This window comes from Stegodyphus dumicola, chromosome 10 (genome assembly GCF_044657685.1).
Source record: "Stegodyphus dumicola isolate Sdum_Otavi_A_Nest chromosome 10, ASM4465768v1".
NCBI classification, from domain to species: domain Eukaryota; kingdom Metazoa; phylum Arthropoda; class Arachnida; order Araneae; family Eresidae; genus Stegodyphus; species Stegodyphus dumicola.
Window position 1 is genome coordinate 133,064,399 of NC_140777.1, and position 27,737 is coordinate 133,092,135.

Sequence of the window (27,737 nt, forward strand, 5' to 3'; positions counted from 1 at the left end):
ATATCATCGAAGTAGACATAGGCAAATTTTAGGTCCTCAAGAATTTCGTTTATAAACCTTTGAAATGTTTGAGCTCTCCACACAGTCCGAAATTTAAAAAAGGAAAATGGAAAAGACAAAATGAGGTCCAAACTGCAGTTTTCGGGATATGGTCTTGATGGGCCGGTATATGATATGCCCGAACGATATCGATTTTTGAAAAAATTTTCTTTAGTGCCTTCCGCTATGCGTATTATTAAAGTCTTGTAAATGCGGGATAGTATATCTGTTGGATTCGGTACATGCGTTTAATTTTCTGTAGTCTCCTACCGGCAGTATGTACCCCGAGCATTTAGAAACTACATGAAGAGGGGATGTGCATGCCGATTTTGATGGTCTAAAAATACATTGGTCCATCATAAATTGGAATTCTTTTTTTACTCCTTCGTATAACTTCGGGCTTAACCTACGCGGTTTACTAGTCACAGGAGGACTGTTTGTTTCGAAGTAATAGACCGTGCTAAGCTTTACTCTGTCCAAGTCAGATTCTAATTTCAATAAGCCTGGAAAGTCTTGAAAGATCCTATGATATGGTGAATCACCCGAGATCAGCTTTACTGAAAAATAATTTTCAGAATCGGAAATAGAACCAATTTCGTATAACTATCAATGGGCCTACCTCGTTTTAAATCGATTAAAAGATCAAAATGTCTTTAAAAATCGGCTCCTATTATAGGCACTGGTACATTGGCGATTAAAAACTTCCAAGAAAATTTTGTCTGTGTTCTAAATTCACATTTAACCATTTTGTTCCGCACATAAAAATTCTGGAATTATTCAAGGCAAATAAATGTAGCGAATCCGGGTGAATTTTCTTAAAATTAAAAGTCGATGGGACGCATGAGACATTCGAGCCCGAATCGATCAAAATTTTTTAATTTAATCTATTATCGTAAACATGTAAACGACATGAATGTGCGACTGTCGACGAGTTTGATCAACAGCCGCTACTACTAGTTTTCCTGGGCCATAGTATTCTGAGAAAACGAAGAAGGTGCTCGCATTTTCGTGCATTATTACCTAATCGCGAATGAAAATAACAGTAATTGTTAACGCAGTCGCTAGACTGACCACGTGAAAAACTACGTAGTCTATTATACGGATTCATGGGGAATTCATTTCTTCTTTTTTTTTTCCGGAAGAATTGCTCGACTTGCTTACTTAGAGCAGCGATTTTGCTCTTTAAAGCCTTAAGATCTCTGAGGGCAGATTATGAAGCGTTCCGATCGCTGTGGGAACTCGCCGCAGCCGCACGGGCCGCGAACGCGCTATTGTTTGTTGGCGTGCGCACTGCAGATATGTTATCAGCCATTTTTGCCAAATTATCTAAGAATTCAGAACTAATTGATAAAATGGCATGCACCCTGGAAGGTAACCTTCGTAGCCATAATGATTTAAAAAGTTCATCAGTTATACATTTCTCACCCAATTCTCTCATTTTTCTCAATAAATGAGAAGGTTTGTCATCTTCTAAATACAGTTCAGAAATAAGCCTGCGTATTTGCTCGTTTACCGAATACGAGAATTCTGCTATTAGTCTGGCTTTTAGGGTATTATATTTCCCTAAAAGGGAGGGGGTAATAAAATATCCGATACCGCACAAAGAGTTTCGGGGTCTATGGAAGAAATCAGATGGCTATATTTGTAATATCATTACTAATCTTCGCCAGAGCAAAATTACTTTCAACTTGAATAAACCAAAGTTTAACATTATTCTTCCATATAAAGGGGTCCCATGTGAGAGGCAATACCGCCACATGTCACTCTGGTGCCGCTGCGTTAGATTCGTCGTTGGATTCGCCTTCAGATCCTGGTATGGTCAACAATTATAAATATATCGTAAATCTCTAACTTAATGATTTTCACTATGGTTTAGGAATTATTTATAATAATCAAAATGAAATCGTCCAATATCTCTATAATATTTGCGAGCACAAATATTGCACGAAGATCAATTTTAAACAATGAATTATTAAGTTTCAATTAAAACTATAACTAATTGAATGTCTTAATACATTTTTGTGAGCAAAACGCATCACAAAAATGTATTAAGACCAATCACAGATAGGGAAAAAATTGACCACACACCTGTAAATCCTCCTTAACAGTGAGATAATCCATGTGTAATCCCACGATAATACGAGAAGTAAAGGAAGGGAAATAAATAAGATGTAGCATTAATTATTCATAAAAAAGAGCATTCTCGTGAAAATAAGGCATGGCATTAGCTTTTTCATAAAGATGGATATAGATAGCCATTAGGAATTTGAAATAAAAGGAGCGAGAGACAGGGTCACCATAGAGGTAAGCGTGAGTAACACTTGCCTAAGAGAGTATCGATAGCATTAACTAGAAAAACAGCAATCTTAGTTGAGATAGACATATAGCAATTAATAATGAAATTCAATGAGAAAAATAGCTCGCAACTCGGCATTTGCAACCTTGCATTCCGAATCGTCTCTTTACTCCCTACACCTCTGCAGGTTTGTCGGTCTGGTAGCGAATCTTCCTATATAAATATGTATTTTACGTATACGTATACCAACCCTCTTACTCAGCTTGATATGCTCCGCATTTTTTCTTATATATTTTGTAAATTATGCAATTTTTGCTTTAAACGTGATTGAATAATGTTGTTCTTATGTTCTAGTGAAGGTTTTTACAACTTTAATTAATCTGCTTGCATTAATTATGTAACTATCAATAATTTAAAAAGGAAAATTTGATTGGAATAACTGGTTTTTTTCACTCCTGGACCACCAAATTTTAGACTCCTAGCCACTATCGTATTCACCATCACACGAATGAATAAGACGTTCAATAGAAAAGGTGGTTAGGTAAGTAACCACCGCCCTTCAAAGAGTTAAATCCCAAGATCTAAGAGGCCAATTTTCATCACCGAAAGCATATTTCACAAGTGCACATCTGTGTAGCCACCGAGGGAGTGGTTTCTAGGATGGACCAATGGGCGTCCAGTAATATTTCTGTCATGTCACTTGACCTTTCGTATGCTTTAAGATTTAAGCAACATGGTTTAAAATATTCTGCCACGTAATTTTATCTGTACAAAATAATTAAAGCATCGTTGATATCTTCTGAAACTTTTCATTGCGAAATTAGATCAAATATAAGCAATTGTGAAGATTTCACTACCTGGTTGAAAGAATTTGAAATAAATACAAACAAATGTTGGATACTCCGCAAAAATATCCGTCTAAAATATTACTTAATAAGTGGTAAATATGATGAAGAAAGAAATATGTGATAAACATCTGAGCCCAAAATGCTATCTTTACGTCAAACTATGGCGATGGGAAAAATATTTATACCAATTACATATGTAAATAGAAGTCAGGGCTTCTTATTGCAGTCTATATGAAAAAAATGTTCTAATAACCAATGAAGAATTTTATTCAAAGTGAACTTTACTAATTTGGATTCGTATACATTTTAGTGTGTTCAATTTCACATTTAATAACTGCTCATTCTTACATGTATTGTCTATACAAGAAATACTCATCAAACTGAATGAATTTACCTTATTCACAACAAATATATTCAGTTTATTCACATACTAACTTTTACTGTTAATAATGGATATAATCAGATCATACACAATATGTATTCTGAATCTTACACTTTAAAATTCAAAAGAATGAAAGCACTGAAATAAGAAAGCACTAGATTCACTCTTACACTTCCAGTCCAAAAAATTATATACTTGAATTCTCTTAATCCACAGATGTTAGTAAATGATAATATTTGAGGCTAATTGTAGCTTGAGTTATTTTCTCAATGTAAAGAGCGATAATACTCCGTGAACATCAATCGAAATATTAATGAGTGATCAAAATCGCGAAAAAATGTCAGCAATTGCGTGATAAAAATCGTGAAAGTGAAATGTCAGCGATTAATTAAACTCATAAAACGAAAGCCCTACAATATTTTCTGATATTATGCCATACATTTATAACTGCGAAAGAAATACAAATTAAAACGTAAATAACATACGCTCACAGACTCGAAGATTTAGCGTCACAAGAGCAACAGAAATTCATTGGTCAATTTTCGAAACCTCTCCCTCAGTGGCTATGCTGATGTGCACTTGTGAAATATGCTCACCAAAACGAGAGAGTACACGGCCAGGAAATGTCTCATGCAGTAATTGTGTCACGAGCTGTATGGCATGTGGAACCGTCTTGTTGAAACCACATGTGCACATCAGTATTGTTGCGTGCGTACGGGTTCGTTATGAAATGAATGCACAAGTCCGATGAAAAAAAAATGAACAAAAATTTATTATTATCACAACAAAAATGCTTAAATTTTCTCAAATTATCACGCAGTATTACAATATCTCACAGTAGTTTTCTTTTAACTACTCAAATGTCCAATAGAACGTAATTCAAAACAGCTAAAGAACGCTAATCCGCGAATTCGCTACAATCAACAACAGTAGTTTTTTTAAACAACAACAAACTAAGCAACTACTACAAACTGAGATGTTTTCCTCCTTTTATAAGATTTTAAAATCACGCGCTAGAATTTTCCAGTACTTTCTCGAAATCAAAAAGAGATATTTATTTATTTAATGCACGCGCTCTTGTATTTTCAATTTTCCGGCTTAGCTTTCTTTTAATATTCGTCACGCGCTGCACTGCGCGAGAAATAAAACCAATTAATTTATAATTGAACTAATATTAGCTTTTTAAATACCAAATTCGTAACACTGCCCCCTTCCCAAGGACTGCACGTCCCGGGCAGTACAATCCCTGGACAGGAAGCTAAATTTACAACTGTGGCATAAATGCAACTGAGGCATAAACATTACATTACAATATCAAACAATATAAACAATAAATGCAATAACTAACTTGAACAAATCAAATGCTATCAAATACTAAATACAAAACAAATACTAAATACAAATCAAATACTAAATACAAATCAAATACTAAATACAAATCAAATACTAAATGCAAATCAAATACTAAATACAAATCAAATCAAATACACATTTATAAACAAAAAGGACCATGGTCTTATACTATTTACAATTATTTACATTATGTACTGTTACGAATTTGGTATTTGTCACCACACCTTGTCTCCTTCGTGGAATTGATGTTCAGTAGCTCTTGTGTCGTATCGGGTCTTCATCTTCTCCGTCGCCAAGTTGACTCGCTCTCGTGCAAAGTTGTGCATCACTTCAAACCGGGCCTGGAGATCTTGAATATATTCCTCAGACGATGAAGGAGCATCCGGAGGGCGGCCAAACAATAGATCACAAGGCAGACGAAGATCACGACCGAAGAGCATTTGTGATGGAGAATAGCCGGTAGTGTCGTGGTGGACAGCAATGCGGTAAGCCAGTAAAAAGAGTGGTAATTTCTTGTCCCAGTCCTGTTGGTTTCTGGAAACCACTAATGAGAGGTTATTAAGGATGGTTCGATTGAACCTCTCTACCATGCCGTCCGACTGGGGATGCAATGGCGTCGTTTGAGTTTTGTCAATGCCGAGTAGTTTGCATAGTTCTTTGATTACTGCCGAGGTAAAATTCCTTCCCTGATCGGAATGTAACTGAAGAGGCACTCCGAACCTGGAAATCCAGTGCTGTATCATTACCTCAGCTACTGTGACAGCCTCTTGATCAGGAACAGGGTACGCTTCAGGCCACTTGGTGAAGTAATCAATGACAACGAGTATGTATTTGTTGCCATCAGCAGTTCGTGGCAGAGGTCCTAAGATGTCAAAGGCGATACGTTCAAAAGGCGCTCCTACGTTGTAACGTTGCAGCTTGCCTCGGCTGCGTCTCTTCGGTCCTTTCCGACCTGCACAGGCATCGCAGGATCGGCACCACTTTTGCACGTCATCCTTTGCATTATTCCAGTAAAAGCGCTCACGAACTCTCTGTAAGGTCTTCATTATTCCAAAGTGACCTCCCGTAGGGCTGTTATGTAGTTCTTTAAGGACATCAGGAATGCGGGATCTTGGAAGTATCAGCTGCCATCGGAACGTCTTCCCATCATCCGATTCAAATTTCCGGTATAAGACGCCGTTTCGAATGTGAAGTGAATCCCAGAGTGCCCAATACTGTTTGGTTGTAGGACTACAGATAGAAATGTCCTGCCAGGTAGGTTTTCTGGTTGATGACTCCATTAAATCAATTATCGGTTTAATGTCGCGGTCTTCCAGCTGGTCTTTCCTGACTTCATCATCACTCCACTGTTCTCGATCAGCCGATGTTGATGTTGTAATTTGTCTTGCGACCGGAGTCAGCAGCTCGTATTTCGCTTCCACCCTGGAATAATATCGGCAGCTTTCTTGGCAAGATCTTCTAGACAGGGCGTCGGCGTTTCCGTGTGATGATCCCTTACGATGACGGATAGTGATGTCATATTCTTGGAGTCTCTGTATCCACCTGGCTATTTGACCCTCAGGATTCTTGAAATTTAAAAGCCAGGTCAATGATGCATGATCGGTGCGGAGCAGGAATTTTCTGCCATATAGATAGTGATGGAACTGTTCTACGGCTTTGACTATGGCGAGCAACTCTTTCCTGGTGACACAATAATTCCTCTCCGGTTTAGACAGGCACTTGCTCCAGTAGGCCACTACACGTTCTTGGCCGTCTATTTCTTGGGACAAAACAGCACCGACACTTTCATTGCTCGCGTCGGTGTCAAGAATAAATGGTCGGTCGAGCTGAGGATACGTCAGGATTGGAGCAGATGTTAAAGCCTCCTTTAAGTTGTTAAATGCATCCTCGCATTCTTTTGTCCACAAGAATCTTTGCTTGCTCTCTGTCAGCTTGTGAAGGGGTCTTGCGATGGAAGAAAAGTCCTTCACGAATCTCCTATAGTAGGTGCAAAGCCCTAGGAAGCTTCTCAGCTTCTGGACATTTTCAGGACGTTTCCAGGATTTAACCGCTGATACCTTTTCAGGATCCGTGCGCACACCTTCTGCAGAGATGACATGTCCCAGGTAAGTCACTTCCTTTCGGAACAATTTGCATTTAGCGGGACTCAGCTTCAGATTGGCTTCTTTCAGTTTATGAAGCACCTTCCTAAGATTTTCTAAATGTTCTTCAAAACTCTTTCCGACGATGATGATGTCGTCCAGGTATATCAGGCAGGCTTCGTAGGAAAGACCTTTCAAAACAGTCTCCATAAGACGTTCGAATGTTGCCGGCGCATTACACAGTCCAAACGGCATCACCTTGAATTGCCAAAGCCCTTGTCCCGTAGTAAATGCCGTCTTTTCTCGGCCTTCAGGCTGTATTTCTACCTGCCAATACCCACTCTTTAAATCAAGGGTTGAGAACCACTTGCTTCCAGAAAGAGTGTCTAGAATGTCGTCAATTCTAGGAAGAGGGTAACTGTCTTTCTTCGTAACCTCATTCAACCGGCGATAGTCAACGCAAAATCTTGTTGAGCCGTCTTTCTTTCTGACGAGAACGATGGGAGATGCCCATGGACTCGCTGAAGGCTCGATGACATCGCCTTCTTCCATATCTTTTAACAGTGTTCGCACCTCTTCCTGTTTAGCAAACGGTAGACGTCTTGGATGTTGCTCGATCGGGGGATGATCGCCGGTATCTATTCTATGTTGTGTCAAACTAGTTCGACCCACGTCAGAAGACGAGCAGGAGAAAACAACTTGAAGATCTTTGATGACGCGATCGGCAGCATTCTTCTCTTCATCGTTCAATTGCGCATTCTGCAATAACTCCGATGTAATGCTCTCTGATGAGGACACGGATTCTTGGATATTGCTCTTTCTTTCAACGCTGGTTACTGGAGTACATGCTGCAACCACGTCGCCTTTCTTAATAACTCTCGCCTTCTCAGTTACATTGGCAACTCTCACCGGGATAACCATTCTCGATAAGTCGACGAGTGTTGAGGCTACTAGTACTCCTTTCGGGCTATTACAGTTATTGGGATATTCTATGATGCCGTAGCGGAAATCTCTGTTTTCGGCTATAGATCCAGGGAGTAAAATTTCTGTTCTTGCCGGTATTGTGATATTGTCTTGTGCTATGATTCTGTGGACAGATTTAACTTCTTCATTATTAATTCCAAATAACGTTATGTCCTCAGACGCAGAATGCAATTCGTTATTTTTAAAGTCCAAGGAAAAATTGTATTTCCTTAGAAAGTCCAATCCGAGTATGCAAGAATCAGTGATCTCTGCTACATATGCCGTGTGATGGTAAGCGGCACTTCCAAACGTGATGTTAACATTTACTTTCCCATTGATGTCGATCTTCTCACCGGACACAGTCTGTAGGGTAACGCAGGGCGGCGTCCAGATAAGTTTGCTTTCCAGTTGTTGAGCCAAATCTTTTCGGATGATGGTAACGTTGGCTCCTGTGTCTATCGTCATATTGCAGGGGACTCCGTTAATATGTCCTATTATGAAAAGTCAATTACTGCCGCCTCTCACTGCAGAAATCTGAAGCGCTTTAAACTGGGGCTTTTCATTATCTGGCAACCTCCGCCCCGCGAGATGGCCACTAATTAGTTTCCCTGCTGCTTGTTAGAAGCGGTCTTAACATCCGTACCCTGGGGTATTCTGCAGTTTCGTCGTATGTGTCCTTCAGCACCGCAGTTCCAGCACTTAACGGTCGGTTTCTTCTCACCAATATTCCGTCTCAAGGCGTTCAGTTGTCTAGTTAAATCGTCTAGACGAGCGGTGACTTGATCCCCTGGCTCCTGGAGCTGAGCAGCTCTGACTGGGTGGCGGTCTCGACGAGTGGCTTGCTGGGCTGCCTCGAATTTCATGGCGTACACTAGAGCGCTTTTTAAATCTTTTACATCCGCCATTCGTAGAGCTTTTTGTATTTCAGTATCCCGGATGCCATCGATGAAATATTGCAGGGACAGGATTTCCCTTGTTTCTGTCGGGCACTCCGAAAAGGCGTGATGTGACAGCCTTTCAACATCCGTGGCGAGCTCCTGAAGTGATTCAGTGGGCTTCTGTTGACGGGATTTTAATTGAAGCCTGCTGTAGTCTTTTAAACATTTCTCGCCAAAGCGCCGGACAGAGCTTCGAAATCTAACCTTTTGTTTTCGGGAAGAGTCTGAAGGATATCCGCTGCGTCGGCTCTTAAAGAAGCGGCGAGATGACAGGCCTTAGCTTGGGAATCCCATCCATTCGCATCCGCAACGATAGAAAACTGGGTCTTGTACACTTGCCAGGATGTCTTCCCATCATATGTGGATAGCTTCAGAAATGGACGAGCAGGCATCGGTAAGAATTTAAAATCATCATTCTTGCTCCCTGCCGTCGCTACGAATTTCTTTAACGTTTCCATTTCTTTGGCAACTGCAGAAACTCTCTCATCAATTTGTTGTTCGACTTGGTGTTGGACGGCACAAACTCTTCCTTCAATTCGTTCCTCCACAGCCGAAACTCTCTCTTCTATATGTTCTTTTACAGAAGAAACGTTTTTTTCTATTTCTTCTTTCACCGAAGAAACTCTTTCTTCAATTTGATCTTTGACGAAAGAAACTTTTTCTTCAATTTGTCCAACTTTATTTTCAACTGTGTCAATTCTGCCTTCCATAGCTTCAAATTTATTTTCTATTATGCAGGTAATTTCTCTTTTCATTTCTTCTTGACATGCTTCAATCTTTTCTTGACCAGCTTGAACGGCTTTCATTTCGTCCTTAACGGATTCCTGGCCCAATTTCATTTCTTCCTTAACGGATTCCTGGCCCAATTTCATTTCTTCCTTAACGGATTTGACGGCCCCTTCCATCTTTTCTTGGAAAGCAGCAAATGCAGTCATCATTTGCCTGAATTGTTCTTCCATCGCTCTTGTTATTGGCATTCAAATCCCACTTCTGACACCAAAAATTGTTGCGTGCGTACGGGTTCGTTATGAAATGAATGCACAAGTCCGATGAAAAAAAAATGAACAAAAATTTATTATTATCTCAACAAAAATGCTTAAATTTTCTCAAATTATCACGCAGTATTACAATATCTCACAGTAGTTTTCTTTTAACTACTCAAATGTCCAATAGAACGTAATTCAAAACAGCTAAAGATCGCTAATCCACGAATTCGCTACAATCAACAACAGTAGTTTTTTTAAACAACAACAAACTAAGCAACTACTACAAACTGAGATGTTTTCCTCCTTTTATAAGATTTTAAAATCACGCGCTAGAATTTTCCAGTACTTTCTCGAAATCAAAAAGAGATATTTATTTATTTAATGCACGTGCTCTTGTATTTTCAATTTTCCGGCTTAGCTTTCTTTTAATATTCGTCACGCGCTGCACTGCGCGAGAAATAAAACCAATTAATTTATAATTGAACTAATATTAGCTTTTTAAATACCAAATTCGTAACACTATCATCCAATTTAGGCGGAAAGAACTGTGTTATCATGTCGCGATATCAAGCACCAGTAACATTCACTGCTTGAACAGCTTCATTTTCGAAAACGTATGGTTCAGTTTTGCCTCCAGCCCAAACTCCGCACCAAACAGTGATACGTTAAGGATGAATTTTTTTTTTTTTTTTTTTTTTTTTTTTTTTCGACAATTACATGTGGGTTGTCTGAACCACAAATGTGGCAATTTTGACGATTAACAACGCCATCAAGGTGAAAATGCGCTTCATAGCTGAAAATAATTTTGTTCGAAAACTTGACATCCACTAGTTGATGTTCAGTAATCCATTCAACGAACTCTCTGCGTTATAAATGGTCATTAAACTTCAATTCTTGTGTCAATTGAACTTTGTAAGCATGGGGACGCAGATCTCCAGTGAGTAGAGAGCTTCTTGAAATATGCAATTCTTTTCCATTACACCGAACTGATGTTTCTGGTCTTTCACCAACGCTCTCACGCACTTCTTTGGTATTGAAATATGAACGGCTTGTTTTTGGAGTACCAGTGTGTTTAACATTACCAGTTGATCCAGTTTGCTTAAATTTTTCAATTGCTTTCTTCACAGTTGACGAAGTTAAATCAATATTCCTGTCATATTTTGTACGAAATTTTCGAACTGTGGCCGCCGAACCTTTCCTTATATTTTTAATATTGTTCAGCAATGAAAACACATTGTTCTATCCCATAACGTTTTCTTTCTACTAATCCTTAACTATCAGCTGTAAAATGGGTTTTTTAATAGGGTTGTCAACATTTTACTGCACGAATGCTGGCAAATTCAAATCTTGATTTAATTTTGGGACACACTTTATTTTAAGAACGCTGCTGCGTTCAGCTTAAAACAAATACAGGAGATATCTTATGGCTTCTGTCGAATACATAACACTGAAAGTTTAGTACTGCATATATTTGGTATTAAGTCATTTCTCCTTATAAAATATAAGAACAGTATTTAATTCATAGCATTGAAAATTTGTCGCTTTAAATATGTTTTAGAAATTCAGTCATGTTCTCATTATATTCCTCTTTAGCCATATGTTGATTCATTTTCCCCATTATTACCCATTGCGATTTCAAATTAATTACTTATATCACATGAAACCAATCGATTTATGTACTTGAAACAGCTTATCCATGAACATACTAAAGCATATTCATGAGCTGCAATAATTTTAAAGTTATATATTATATATCACGCTGTATGATTTAACGTAAAATAAGGTAGAAAACTGTTTAGTTGAAATGTTTCACTACGCACATAAAACCCTTGCGTATGAATAAAGAACTGCACAGAACTTAAAATTTTTGCCCTTTATAATGAACCTAAAATATTTATTTATTCATCAGAGCTTCTCACACATACAAATGAAAACTAAAAATTAATGAACTAAAATTTATACAGTACTTCCAGAAAATAGGAAAGTTTCGAAGTCGAATTTTCACATTCGCCTACGTAAACAAGTTCTCTTTTCTTTAAAAACAATATAATCTGATGACTTTTCCAAGTACTTAATTGATTTTTACGCAAATTCTAATATAAATTTCATATTATTCAGAAATGTATTCCGATAAATTCGCTGCAGATATTTGTTTCAGAGTATTTAGAAAGGCTGAAAAACTGCTATTTTTATTGGCTTGCGAAATGTTATCTGTGCTCTATCGCAAAACAAAGTTCAGTTGCCAAATTATTTGTTGAAAATTAAAGTAGTTAATGAAACAGAATATTTCATTACAATCTACCCTTCTCCATTTTCAGCCCACTTCTGGCCACTAAATCTGGAAGCTCGTTCCCTGTTTAGCTTGCATGGAAAGGGATGGAATTTAGCCCATGTGTAACGTAAATTACGCATGTTTTCAGTTTTCTTTAGAAAGTCCTCCATGAAAACAGTAGTCTTAAAAACGTATTTTATCGTAATCACTTTATCAACCAATTTTAATCAACCAAACTTTTTTATGGGGAACATAAGTAAAATAATGCGCTAAAAGGAACTCGAGAATTCTATAACAACATGAATTAATAAATAAATTGCTTGTGAATTGTTCTGTGCATTTGCATTACTGTTATTATTTTTAAAAATACTAAATTACTTTCATTTTTAAAGTATGTTTTATTAAAGACGTATCTAACAATAACTATTCGTAAAATAAAGTAAAAGCATTTTTAACCATATCTGAAAGTTTTAATTATGAAGAAAGAAAGCCATTTTCTTTACTAATTATTTCTTCCTTAAAGAATTGAAAATATTCTAACATTTAGTGAGAGTATATTCCTTCTACTGGGTTCCTCTATTTGCTATAACCGTCGGCAATCTTTTAATATTTACCTTACTTACTTCAAGACGTTTGTATTGCATTCTTTTTAAGTAATATTATCCAAACAGGAATTGAGAAATGATACTGCAATTAAGTTTAATATTGACTCAGCATTTCAGTAAGTTAGGAAAGAGAAAAACGGCAGCAGACGATAAGATATTTTTTCTCCATTTTATGGTTTGAAAGCCGGTGATACTATTTTAATATTTGCATGTATATTTTCTTTCATTTTCCGTCAAGTACTGGCAATAATTATGATTGTTAATCAAAATATATGAATTACGCAAAATTTTTAAAATCAAACAACTTAAAATTGAAAGAAGCGACATTGTTAATCAAAGTTAAATATTTTACTACATGTAATCTTTGGAATATCGAGTTATTTTTTTCAATCTTCCTTGAGGAACTATATGCCAGCCAATCATCGCTGTTAAAATATAACATTCTGTTTGCTCAAAATTTATATGTACAATTTGTGTAAAATTTATGCATGCCTATGATAGTGGGCAATACTTTTTATTAAAATGTCTTCCAATCACTAATTCATTCATAAATTGGTTCTGTTTAATCAAATTTTATTAACAGAACTAAATTATAAGATTTGTTATAATAATACAAAGATTTTGAATAATGCAATGTATAGAACAACTAATAGCTATTCTAACGTACACATTTTCATATGTACACATGTTCATTTTCAAAAAATGATATAATAGATTCCCGAAACATATAGCCCTCGGATGATCTGCTGTAATCATTTAACGATTAAAAAATTAAAAGTTACTGAAGAACCATCGATCATAATAGTTTAACCATTTTTATTTCCGTGTCGTATATAGAAATGATTGAATGTTGAAACGAAAAAGATTTTCCCAGTTTATTTTCCTTTTAAAATTATAAATTATTCCAGAATTCAATTGTGAATCTTGAATGGAATGAAAATTTGCAAGAATATTGATAAACATTTTCCCAACTTCCGTTGCTTCACATTTAAAAGCACGTTAATTTCAAAAAGAAAAATTTACATTTTCATTCACATTACAAAATTCACAAAATAAAAATTGCACAGTGCTCATGTTTAATTTACTCTAAGATTAAAACTGTCACACGATAAGTCCTTCATGGCTCAATACTTGGTCCTATTTAGTTTAACATGTTGTAGGATTCTCCACTGTGTAATTCTCAGTTGAAAGGGAAGAATCTTAAGAACTTATCAGCGAATAGTCGCTTGAGTTCGTGTACAGGAAACAACAAGTAAGAAGGGTGAAATAACCCTTTATTATTCTAACTAAAGTTTAATAAAACTCCGTCTTGGAGATGTACAATAAAGCCGACACTTGGACTTGAACTTAAGAGACTATAAATCAAACTAAACTAATCTTAACTAAAGAGATACAGCCGAAGCTATCAAAATTCTAACAGATTTGGCCCCTTAACGCTAATAGACTGCGAACTTATCAAAGGCCTAAAGTACGGCCGAGCGTAATAATAGCTTACGAGAGAGTAGCCTAAAAAGGCGGACGCGTGCAGCCAGAATATCTAGTATCTCTCTCACTAAGACAGAAGAACTTCGCGGTTAAATACCGCTCTTCCTCATTAGCATTCCTCATTAGCAAGATGTGATTCTAAAACTACGTTCTGGCCGGAAGTGGTAAGTTGAAATTAAGAATCAATAGGAAAGGTAGTTTAACTCAAGATTTAACTGTTAATAAAATTAATATAATCCTTGTAATGTTTAACAATAACCAATCAACTTCTAATATAACTTGCATGATCAAATACGTCGATGCTAAAGTTCTACTTTGTAAATCAAAATTACCTAATGTCGCCCTTAATTTACTATAAAATGCAATAAATGAAGTTCCTAAATGGTGCGATATGTGATATAATGAACAAAAAATAGCCTCTATTTTGTCCGCACTCGCAAATCTTAAACGAGTACAAAACTATATTTCAATAACAGGGGAGTTCTTAATCACAACTACATCAAATACCTTAGTATTTATCTAAAGAAATTAAATCTTTCCTATCATATCAACTATACTGCGTTAAAGTCTCTCAAAACATTCACGGTACTGTACCCAATTTAGACGGTACTGTACCCTTTTAGAATGCTTATAGGATTATAGCTTATCTTTGGCTCTTTCAGATGCGTATGTATCTAATATTATCCTTGAGCAAAATGCTGGTGTACCTGAGATAATTTTACTCCAGTTCGATTTCCTTTACATCGTTTCAAATATGCATTCCATACGGTTAGTGTACGAGAAACATAAACTATAGAAGCATAAACCATGATTATTTTCGCATACAAGCTTGTTTCATGCAATCTAATATCTCGTAATAAATCTCTTTGTAGATAAAGCAAATCATGAACTGTATCTCGCTCATTTGTTTCCCTTTGTTGCTAAGGCGAAGGGAAATAGAGTGAAAACAGAAATGAAAACAAAATAGATTATCTATAAAGTATTTTTCCTAGTTTCCGCATGCCTTCGTGGTGTAATTGGAAGCATATTCGGAATGTATTCGAGAGGTCCAAGGTTCGAGTCCCGGCGAGGGCACTCCGTATTTTTCAGGTCTCCTGCTTCAAAAAAATCCTAATGACTCTACAGAAGAAGCGAAATAAAACTGTTCACAACATAATTATAACCCAAGGACCGTTTTCGCTTGAACTATAATATATTTTCCTTGTGTCTCAAGACTGTTTCCAAATTTAAAAAAGGATATTCTGAACTACACTGGTGTCACAGAATTAAGGACGAGACGGTTTCTTTCAATATAACGTTGCGCAAAATCTTTCCGAATCAACAAAAATAATACCATAAGATCCGCAAGATGTATGAACATGGGTAATATAAGCAAAACTTCCCAGGAAGGCAATCCAAATGATAGAAAGGAACTTTATTGGAAAAGCAGCAGGGAGCACAATGCAACAGGAGGCCGAAATATACATGTGACAAGTCCAGCAAGGAATATCCAGCCTTTAGTAGGGATATGATCTCCCCTGACTGCTGTTCAGATTTCACATCATTTTTCCATGCTGAATATGAGGTTGTTTAGGTACCACTGCTCTTATCTCTTGTAACAACAATCGCAGTTCCAGAATCGTTACTGGCGATAGGTTACGTTTTTCCACGCGTCTGCCTAAAATGTTCCGTACATGCTCGACGGGATTTAGATGCCGAGACCTTGCCGGCCAATCCATGTGTTCAGTGTCCTCACTTTACAACAGTTCTTCAACACTAACTACGCAATGAGCTGGAGCGTTGTCATCCATGAAGAGGAACTGAGGACTCATAGCACCTGTGAAAAGACGCATGTAAGGAAGGAGAACCTCGTTACAATAGCAGTCCCCAGTGACTGAACCTCCTTGGGATACCAAGCATTATGTCTCCCCAAACGAGAACTCTGCGACATCCAAACTGGTCCCTTTTGATGATGTTGAAGGGGTTATTGCATGTTCCCCGTGCTCTTCGGATGTGTATGCGTCTAGAATCGCAACTCAGACTACATCTGCTCTCACCCGTAAAGAGTACTCGATTCGATTAATTATCTGTCCAATTCCGGTGTTCCCTGCACCACAGAAATCGGTTAATAGTCGACGCCGTACAGGTCCTCGAGAAAGCAGACCACCACTGTGCAGCCTCTTGACCATGGTAAAACGCCGGTCATCTAATCGCCTGTTCCAAGTGTCTTGAGATTGCTCCTGCTGTTTGGTGACTATTCCTCCTTGCCTGTAGGGAAATATACCGGTTGCCACTGCTGTAGTTGCTCGTAGACAACCACTGCTGAACCGTCAGACATCTGCTCTTTAGTTTAAATGCTCTCCAAAATCGTGAAACAATGCTGTGAGCAATCCCGAACTCCATAGCTACATTTGTCACACTTCCACCTTCTTCACTCTTTTCAAACATTTTACTTCGATAAATACATCTAGATATCGTCTAGCAGATCTATTGTTCGACATTTCACACTGACGCAGCAACTCGAAGTCGCTCAAACTGATATATGCCGTGCAATAGCTTCCCCAAAATGCTGAGCTCACATCTCCAGCTATCTTTATACCCCTCAGACACTCCCTCAATACGTCTAGCTGCATGCATATATGCGCATGTACTAATGTACCTGATCCTAGTCGATTTCCTAATTAGACTTTCAGGCCTCCAACTGAAAGATCTTCTGTAATCAATTTTGACCCATTCTATAGCGATAACTGGCAAATGTAGTATCCTTACTTGTTCCTAACTGACCTTTTAAAACTACCTCTGCAGGTAATTTCCTTGGATGTTCACGTATGTAATAATAAAAGAAAGAAGCTTGCTTTCTTTTTTAAATCTTTCTAAAATCTCGATTATTTCAAACATGACTTTAAATCTGCCTAATGAAAACGTCATCGTTTTATCTTTCTTTGTGAGATTAGACTTTTGAGTGTGAGCGATTTCAGTCATAAACGATATTCCTCCCATGTGTAGAAGAATTTCGCCTTGTTTCTGTTTTTCTCATTGGTTTTCATAAATGCTCATTTTGGCTACAAAAACTGTTATTCTTCTCTTTGAAATATCAAGTATTCTTAGCGTTTAGTCTACTTATTTAAGATCTGTTTATTTCTGATCTGATTGTTCTGATGTTAAGCGTTTATTTCTGTATCCTGATAAGCAGAAGGTTTCGTACCCTCAACTTCTAAGCCTAAAACATGTATAATGATGGATACAATAATTTCCAAACGACACTCACAGCGTTTAAAGACTAAATTTGAGGAGAAATAATGCAAAAAGTGCGAACATGTCCCATTTTTCTCCAGCGCTGTTCATGAATACATTCTTAATTTGAATAATCTCATGCAAGCAGAAATCTTTTAATTGGATAAAGTATTTCTAACCCAGTATTTTAGTCAGATTTTACACAAAATGACAGTAAAAAGCGAATTTTCATTTCTATTATTATTTTATTTTTATTTCAGCTTACTAACGGAGACGAAAAGCTACCTAGTAAGCACGTTAGACTTCTGGTCTTCGAATTCTAGGTAAATCAAATGCATAAATACTGCAGAGTCAAATATTTTCCATAATACAGTACAAAATAATGTTAATCTCAAAATTCTTGTTTGACCTAAACTTTAAAATAAAGATTGCGCAAAATTATGTAGCAGATGCTGCCAAAAATACAGATAAAGATTATTGCGCTATTCTGCATTCAGCAAGAATCTTTGTCGAAATATATCAGCTCTACAATTAATTCACCCTGTAATATGTAAGAAAATTCGTAGCTCTTTATCTCATGGTATGAAACTGAAAGAATCTGCAACTACTTCACAATAAAGCTCTGTTTCAGGGATCTGTTGTAGGGCATTGTATTGTTGTAAATCTAGACTTCAGTAATGATTTTTTAGGAACAAAAATAGTTGCAAGCTTAAAGTTATGACTTTTTTAATTTCAGAACAAGTCGCATTGGCAACTAAACACAGAATCACCTTAATTAAATTACTAAATTTACCACTATCATTAACTGACTTTCAGTATCATTAAAATTAAGAGACGTACCCTTCCAAAAAAATATCTCATGTGGCCACCGCATGACTTTCTTGTACGGCCTATTAAATTGTACACATTTTTTGCTGCCCTTCAGTTAAATCTATTTCCTCGAGTTTCATTAGAGATATATTTTTGATTCAATCAGTTCAGTTCTCACTTCACGTCAAGGCAAAAATACGTAAATACTCAATCTTTATTAAATATTGTAAAATATTGTAAATTCTTAAACACCAGATACAGTTAGAAAACAATTTTTAGAATTAAAATTACATTTTCTACGCTAAAACAAGCAATTTGTTCAGCGGGCAGGAAGAAGGAATTTTCGGTGCACAGATTTGAAAGTTAACTTTTGGTCACATGGGGTCACATTTCTTTTGGTCACATTTCAAAAAAGGGGAGGGGGTCACTTCAAAGTTACTCCATATTGTGTTTCAGAACATGCCTTTTGCATTTTTTTATTAATGACCACGATTTATCTGAAACGGAAAATTTGTACAAAGTAAGGACTGAATATCCATGTCTGTTGGAAAGATTTACCATATGAAAGCAATCTTGGAATTTCAAGATACAGTTGTAAACAAATAACATCAGAGTAAAAACTGAATGGAATTATGTTGCTTCGCTGCCCGATTCGCAAGGAGCCTTTGATATTTTTGCAAAAAAAGAAGCTTGCTCAAATATAGCACCGTTTTACATACATTTACAATAAATATATTTCTTTGTAGCTTCTTTTTGTATTCAACAGAAGAAGAAGCATCTAAGTTACATATCTATTCTTTTTGCTTTGAAGGCATGGCTTTCGTTCTTCACTTTAGAGCTATTTCAGTTGAGTGAATCTCGTTTCTTTCAGCTTGAAAAGTTGTCAAATAAATTTACTTTCTGATTTCTGAATAAAATGATGTAGAGAAATCCATTTATTATCCGAAATATTTGCTTTTCTGATTAGCTGTAGTATTTACCTCTCATGTTATTATTTACCACTCTGTTAACCTTCGCAATAATATTCAGTTGGCAAGAAAGCAATGTCGGTTTGCACAAATAACATAGCATTACGTTCGTTTTGTTATTCTTCTGACATTCTTATGATTTTTTCTCTTGAGATTTGGCAGCTGATATTTTTAGGTTGCTGTAGAAACAAATTCCGTGTATTTTTGTGCACAGCTATTAGTTTACGGTTAATTTTAACATGAGATGCAAAATAATAAGTATTTTTGACGTCTTTCACTTTTTTTTTATTCTCATAAATTCAAGAAAGAGGCTGAAATTTACAAAACCGATATGTGAAATTTATATTGTTAATTGTTTAACAGAATGCCTGTGTCAGAATTGACTTAAAAAATTTGGTTTTGGAGATTTTTCACTTGAAAGTAACCACAATTCTTGCCGGCTTTCTGAAGTTGACAAAGACAAAATTAAAGCCATAGTTGACTCGAATCGTCATATAACTGTGCGAAAGATTGCAAAATTGTTCAATGTATCACACACAATAATTAAAAATCACATAAAATTTCTTGGACTTGTTAAGAAGCTGGATATTCGGGTTCCGCTTAAATTGAAAATAGTTCACTTAAAACAATGAATCAATATTTGCGATACGCATTTCAAACGTTTTGCAGGCGACCCGTTTTTTAAATGAATTATCACTACTGACGAAAAATCGATCATCTGCATTAATTGAAATAACATAACAGTCTAAGCATAATGAATCAGCACAAATCATTTCGAAAATTAATTGCATTAGTAAAGGATTCTGTTGTCAATTTGGTGCGATTACAAAGGTGCTTGTATGCTTTGAGCTGCTTAGAAGCAACCAAACAATGAACTCAGACGTTTACTGCCAACAACTGTGAAAGTGAAGGAAGCAATGAAAGAGAAAAGGGCAAAATTTCTAAGTCGCAAAGAAGTCGTGTTCCGCAGCAACAATGCGAGTGTTTACACATCTTCAGCGGCACGTACGAAATTATTGAAGCTTAACTAGAAATTAATGTCGCATCCCCCATACAACCCCGATCTTGCACCATCGGACTATTATTTATTTCGAAGTTTACAAATCTTCTTAAATGGAAAAATTTCAGCAATAATGATGACTTCAAATCGCACTTTGGTTAAGTTGTTTGCTGATAAAAGCCAGAAGTTCTATGAGCGCGGAATCATGAAGCTACCAGAAAGATGGCAAAAGATCATCGAATAGAATGCAAAATGTTTGACTGATTAGCACAAATCATTTCAGTCATCCAATAGAATGCAAGAAGTTTGAATGATCAGCACAAATCATTTGTTTTATACAAAATTCCTTTTTGTATTGAACAAATTGAGTTTTATTTCACACTAAAAAGTCGAAATTAATTCCTTGCTAAATTAATTTTTAGAATATTATGCTAAATTTGTGAAGCAGTAATAATTCTATTTATTGATGCTTGAAACGTTTTGTAAAAGCATTATTATCATGGAAGTATGCATAGTATTTGTATACCACTAATTTATCTCATGTATGTCAAGAAATACGCCCACTTTCTTCTTTGTTAACTCTAATTCCATAGCCTTGTATTCTACAAAGCGTACCATGAAGTTTACACAAGTAAGTGTAATCACCATGGTATACTTTGTAGACTAACAAACATAACACTAACAAGTAACACTGAAAAGAAAAAAAAATAATGGAAAAAAAATAATAATAAAATTAAAAAAAATCTGTAAAGTTTCAGATTTTAAATTACGTCCAAAGAAGCATTTTTTTTAACGTTTTCTGTGTTACCTTTATTTATTAAATATCATGTTCTTTGCACTTAAACCATAAAATTCAGTTCAACCATAACGTCACAAAATATTTTTTAGATGAGCATATCTTTAGAATTTCCGATACACAGTTTCGCGCGCCTGGAGATAAAAATGTTTTCCCCTCGTAGAGTGTTGCCATTGCTCGCTTTTAAATCATTGATTTTGTTAATCAAAATTCGTTAAAGGTCTACAAAATATAAAATCACTAATAAAAGAAATTCCAAATTTAAAATTTGGACTTCCACATGCCCATATTCGCAGTAGGATTACGTCATTCAAAATTGGATGGCTCTAGGTACCGTTGTTTTATCACAATGCGAGAAATATACGTACATTTAATGCAGATTCTTCATTATTTCATTTCTTCGAATATAATACAGTGCGATAGTATTTGGTGGCAATAATTTGAAAAGTGATACAACCTTTTGAAGTTTCCAACGCAAAATCGCAAAACGAAAACAATAGTCCTTCAGGGACAAAGCCCCTTTGGACTAATAATTTTTTAAAAGCTTAAAAATCTAAATTCAGAATGAAATTTCCGGAAAGCGGAAAATATCTTTTTGTCCATAAAATTTCAGAATCAATCAGTAGCCAAGATCCTTTAATCGGCAATTCCTGTAAAATTCTTCAATCTTTTAAACTTGCTGAAGTATCTTCCTGGAGTATATTCTCTTAATCACATAAATTCTTGCTCACATATTTCATTCTATAGCTGTATTTTTTGCCAAATAATCCAATTTGTCATAAATGAAATTTTTTAAGAATAATGAAACTAATCAAATATTTTCTTTTCCTACTATAGAACACTGAAGTTTGTAATACTTGTGAAGGAGTTTTAAATCTGCAGGTTAAAGATACAGTTATCAAATTCTTAATTATGCTCACAAAGAAAGTTACTGTTTTGAATTTTCTAAGTCGTTAATTCAAAAGTTTTGTCCAGTCATATGAACAGCCTGATGCAATTCAGGTACTAATAACATTCCTTTGGGATTCGCCCTAGGCTACCGTGACCCTCCCGCATCTGGTAACCCTCTTTCTATCATATTTCAGCATATTCACAGCCTCGTCCAGATGATTCAGTTTGCACAGCAAGTGGAGCAGAAACGCGTGCCTGACTGCGAAACCATCTAATGCAAGCTGGCACAATTTCAGCAAGCCATATTAAACACTGTGACCGTAAACTTTGTGGATGGTGGAAACTCGATCGAATCCAGCGTGACCACGCGAGCGAGGCAATAAAATTATTATAAACTTCCTAAGTGGCTATAATCCCTAAACATTCAGCTTGTCTTGAGACGCCATCAGACCAAAATCTGGAAACATTCATTAACTCACGTTCTAAATATCTGTAATGATGGTTAAGAAGACGCAACAAAGTCAAACTGCAGCGAAAGCCATTTTTGTTCGTAAATAATTTTTCTGTTTTAGAATACAGTTTAAACTCATTAACAATTTTGACTTTAATAGCATTATGTGCGCTACGTAACGATATCAAATACGAATGCAGAATTTAATCCGTTTAATATGTGAAAAGAATTTAATACAAACTGCTTTTTCAGTCATTTTTAAATCATGAAGTATATACGAGGGACTTTTAATGTAAAATTTAATAAATATTCAGACAGTTTTAAACTTTTTTATGTTTTCTTAAAACTGTCATTTATTTATCTTTTCCATCAATTCAATCATAGCATGTTTTGCTTACAAATTAAACCTTAATTTTTTTATTTTTACCATTTTATTGACCATGGATTTAAGTTCTAAAATCAAAATGAGTATGCGGATTTAAGATAAGTACTGGCTCTTTGATGCGAATTCCTGCATCTTGTTCAAACATATTCGAAACTTTTAAACATCAAATCGAAACAAACCATAGTTCTGGGTATTTTCTAAGTTAGAACACATGAGTGTTCCGTGATTTAAAGTTAATGGCAAAATTATCTAACTTTAAAAAGTTCATTTGAGAATCTTTCTCACTTTCTTTAACCGTATTAATTCTCTTGTGATGTACGGCGATGTATATGTTTGAATAAAATTATTCCTTATAACTACTTTAATCATTTTCAATGCATTATAAATTTTTCAGCCTTTGAATGTTTATGGAAATTTTTGGAAATTTTTAAACCTTAAGTTTGCGAGCTATTCAAACTGGCTTAAAAATATCTATTCTGTAGAAAGTTATCTGTGAAATGGGAGCCCCTATATTTTTATAGTATGTTAGATTTTCAAATATGGGTTACGCTGCAGGACGTTTAAATTCCAACAGTGTCTCTTTTATAATTGATTTAACGTCATTTGTAAAATCATTTATTGCATGCCACGCTTAATTCAGTTCACTTTTCATTTTGACGACTATAACTATGGTCAAGAATCTACTTTTCATTTCAGATAAGAGTTCAATAAAGAAATTCATTAATTTTCTAGTCACGAGAGCCATTAGGTCTGATCTCAGATCTATAATTGCACTGACTTCAAACTCAGGTGGCGTCCGTTTGTGTAGTTTTATTGAATTTCTGTATTTCTCAAACGTTATGACACAGCAGAAATCCTTGCATCCCGGCTAATGTGGAAATTTCTTGTGTTTTATTCTAGTATCTACTTGTAATATCAATTGTCAAACGGTTTTTTTTCCTCACTTTGACGTTCCAAGTCTTCTATCTCAGACCTTCAAAATGTATGATGATTCATCATGGTGTGACACTTCTTTGTTGTTAATTTTATGAATTAATTTATGTTTTTGCTATGTTGTAATTTAAACGAAATCGTCACAGAAGACGTAATTAAAAGTATTTTCTCTACATTATTACATTAAATATATCCTTAATGCTTTTGATAAAATGAACTTTTATCTACGACCACTAACAACGTTTTCCTTACAAAGTAGTTTTACATGTGTAAATCTATTATTAATGCAAAGGGGCAATTTGCCCAGAAGGACTATTAATTTCGTTTTGCCATTTTGCTTTGATTTACTATAAATAGCTTTTCACTTTTCAAATTGTTGCCACAAAATATTAGATACAGAAAACCAAATATAGGAATATATATTAGACCAAATATAGGAATAAGCCATTTTTACTTCCTTATACAAAGTAAAAGATGTATTGGAACCGTGAAAGAATTCGGATATCATATTTCAACGAAAATATCCATTTTGACCGCTCTCGAATCCATCTAAATGATGTTTTTGCATAAGATCTGTATGTACGGACAGAATAAAGATGTTTTTTCCAAAAACGGATTAAAAATGGATTTAAAATGGATTCAGAAGAGATTTATTCGTGATGACTCTATTGTATTGTGCCCCTCCCCTTTTGGTTGCAATCGGTTGCACCAAACGTATATAAATATGCATATAGAGGTATTCCCAATCTTTTATCTGGCTCCGTGAGCTTAATTTTTATTATTATATGCTGTTAAACTGTGCATTTTTTGCTTTAAAAGTGATTGAATTGTTTTGCTCTTAGATTCCGGTTAAGGATTTTATACCTTTAGTTAATCTGCATCCAATAGTTGTACAATTATCTGCAATATAAAAGTTGTTTCAGCCTCGCTAAACCTAACGAAGCCGCCATTTGTTTACATGTTAACAGAATAGTAATTTAAGGCAGTTTCTGCACCTTCATTGTCTTTTTTCCGAGTGGGACCAAAAGTAAACTTTTAGTTTTGTGCACCGAAAAATCAACCTTCTTGCCCGCCGGCCGAACTGATAGTTTTTGCATAGAAACTCTAATTTTAATTGCAAAAATTGCTTTTTTAACTGTTTTAACTGTACCTGATGTTTTGGGTTTTACTAATTTTGCAACTTTTAATGAAAATTTTTGAGTTTTTATGTATTTTTGTCTTGCCGCGAAGTGAGAACTGAACTAATTGAATTAGTAATATATGTCTAAAAAAATTCGAGGAAATATATATGAAATTTAGTAAAATAATTTAATAGGCTGCGCAAGGAAGTCATATGGTGTTCACATCAGATTTTTATATTTCCTTAAGCAACTACAAATACTCAATGATCTGTTTCTCTGTAGAATAAAAAATACGATATCATAAACAGATGTCTATTAAAATTAAAAAAACATTCTTAATTTTTAAAACGCATTATTCTTTAATGCGCATTAAACGCATATAAAAAATTCTTAACGTTCTTACTAATTTTCAAATTGTCCGAAAAATGCCTTTTCTGTTTGTAGCATCCTGCAACTATAAGGCAAAAGCTTATATTTCTCAACTGATAACAAATGTATATTACTAAATGCATTACAATTATATTTCAGAAACTTTACAACAATAATATTTTTAGCATTTGAATTTAGATAGAGCACAGCAATCTGTTTCTAAAAATTAATCAGAGCGGCAGCGAAAGACGGAATTGTTAATGATTTATGTAAGCATTTGAGATAAGAAAATATATACAAGTTTCAATAATTGTTAAAAATCCAAGTTGTTGATATCTCAAAACAGCAAGATACAGCAAATCGATTTCGCAAATAGATGCCTCTTGAATAGCTGATGCTATTCACTTTTCGATTCAGATATGAATCAAATAGATCTTCAGTTGCAACAATTTAGTTTTTTAGATACCTTTTTATTAAAAATATACGATGTTTAAGCTCGTATGCGATCAAAACTACCTTAGATATCATCAGTTAAAATATCAGAGTGCATAGATAGCAACATATATTTAGTTTTTTTTTAAATATAAATTTCGATTAAGTACTTTGTTTCGGGATGGGATTATTGTTGTTACACAGATATTCATTAAGAAGCATTTGATTTGCAGAAATGTTAAAATTATTTGAAGATTTTGTATTTATTAAAATTAAGATCCAAGTCATATAATTTTGACACTTTTTTTTAATTCCTACTGTTAGCACACACTCTCCCTATATTTTGTTCAAATTTTCAATCGTTAATAAAATACTTTTTATTCATCCACTCAAGTTCAAATACATTTTTTAAACTTGTAGTGGATAACACTTGATGTTAATACAGATTTTTAAAACCTTAAAAATTTTTATAACCTTTTTTTAAAAGAAAATAATACCAACTGGCCATCAGTCCTGCAGAATTAGAGATATTCGTCGGAACTAAAGTGATATTGAGATCAAATATTGATGTGAAGAAAGGTTTGGTTAATGGTGCGATTGGATTCATCACCGAAATTCATTGGCCTAATTTCTACATAAGATGCAAGGTAGCACTATAGATTATGCAGTAATGGGACGAAACCTCTTTGCAGCTGATCAAGTATATGTTGCTTTGAGTCGTGCGAAATCATTAAATGGAATGTTAATTGAAGAACTAGACTGCTCAAAACTTACTGGAAAGGTTTCTTGCAATAATGAAGCGTTATAAGAGATAGATAGAATGGGATATTATAGACCATCACCTTCATAAACTAGAAACGAAAAAATGTTAATAAAAAGTAACTAAAATAACATTTTTTGTGTTGACCTAAGTAGGAATTGACTTTATTTTTTTTTATATTACTTGTTCAGAAACAATTTTAAATACTAGCAGTGATTTATTTCTTTAATTATATACAATAGGATAAGAAGTAACTTAAAGACTGAAAATTCTTCGTAAAGAGTCCGTACAAGAATTTTAATTTTGTGATATTTTTTAGCAAATGATATCACGTGATTAAAATAATCGTAGTATTGAAACCTAACTAATTTGAGTCATTCATCAAACGACAACCGTGGCTTTAGGAATACCTGAAGATATATTCAAGCGTAGATGTTTATGAAATGCTCAACATGAGAGGTGAGCAACCTTTTCTCATTCGGAGGGCATATTTCTAAAATGCGAGAGTTCGGCAGGCATGGTAATTAATAAGGACTTGTCTCTCCATATTGCACTGTAAGGATTATATTAATTTTATTAACAGTTTAATTTTAAGTTCCTTTCCTGTCAAATTCTTAACTTCAACTTACTACTTCCGGCCAGAACATAGTTTTAGAATCACTCTGCATACATAATGAAGAAGAGCGGTATTTAACCGCGAAGTTCTACTTGCTGAGTTAGACAGAATCAGAGTTTCTGATTTGTACGCGTCTGCCTTTTGGATACTCTCTTTCTCAAAGCTGTTATTACGCTCGGCCATACTCAGGCCCTTGATAAGCTTTGTAGTCATCTCGTGTTTAAGGGGCCAACTGCATTAAAACTTGGATAGCTTCGGCTATATCTCTTTAGTTTGAATTAGTTTTTTTATTTCTTAGCCTCTTAAGTTCAAGCCCAAGTGTCGGCTTTTATTGTGCACTCCAAGACGGAATTCTGTGAAATCTTATTTGAATAATAAAGGGTTATTTAGCCTTTCATCGTGTTGTTTCTTGTCACATGAACTCAACCTTACTAGCGATTATTCGCTTAACTGTTCTTAAGATTCTTCACGTTCCACAATAACTTAGCATTTACAAAGTGAAGAACTCTACAACACTTTTTAGCAATCGCTACAGTTAAACTGAATAACAAGCATACACTTTTTTCTTTACAATTAAATGACACAGAATTGTCTTCCACATTTTAACATTAAAATGATGTGTCTTCTACTTTTTATTCCTCTTTTCCATGGCAGTACTCAGCTTTCAATTCAAAATACAAATTCATGAAATGGCAAATAGTCAAATAAAACAAAAGAAAACTAGAAAATAGTTAACTGTATGTT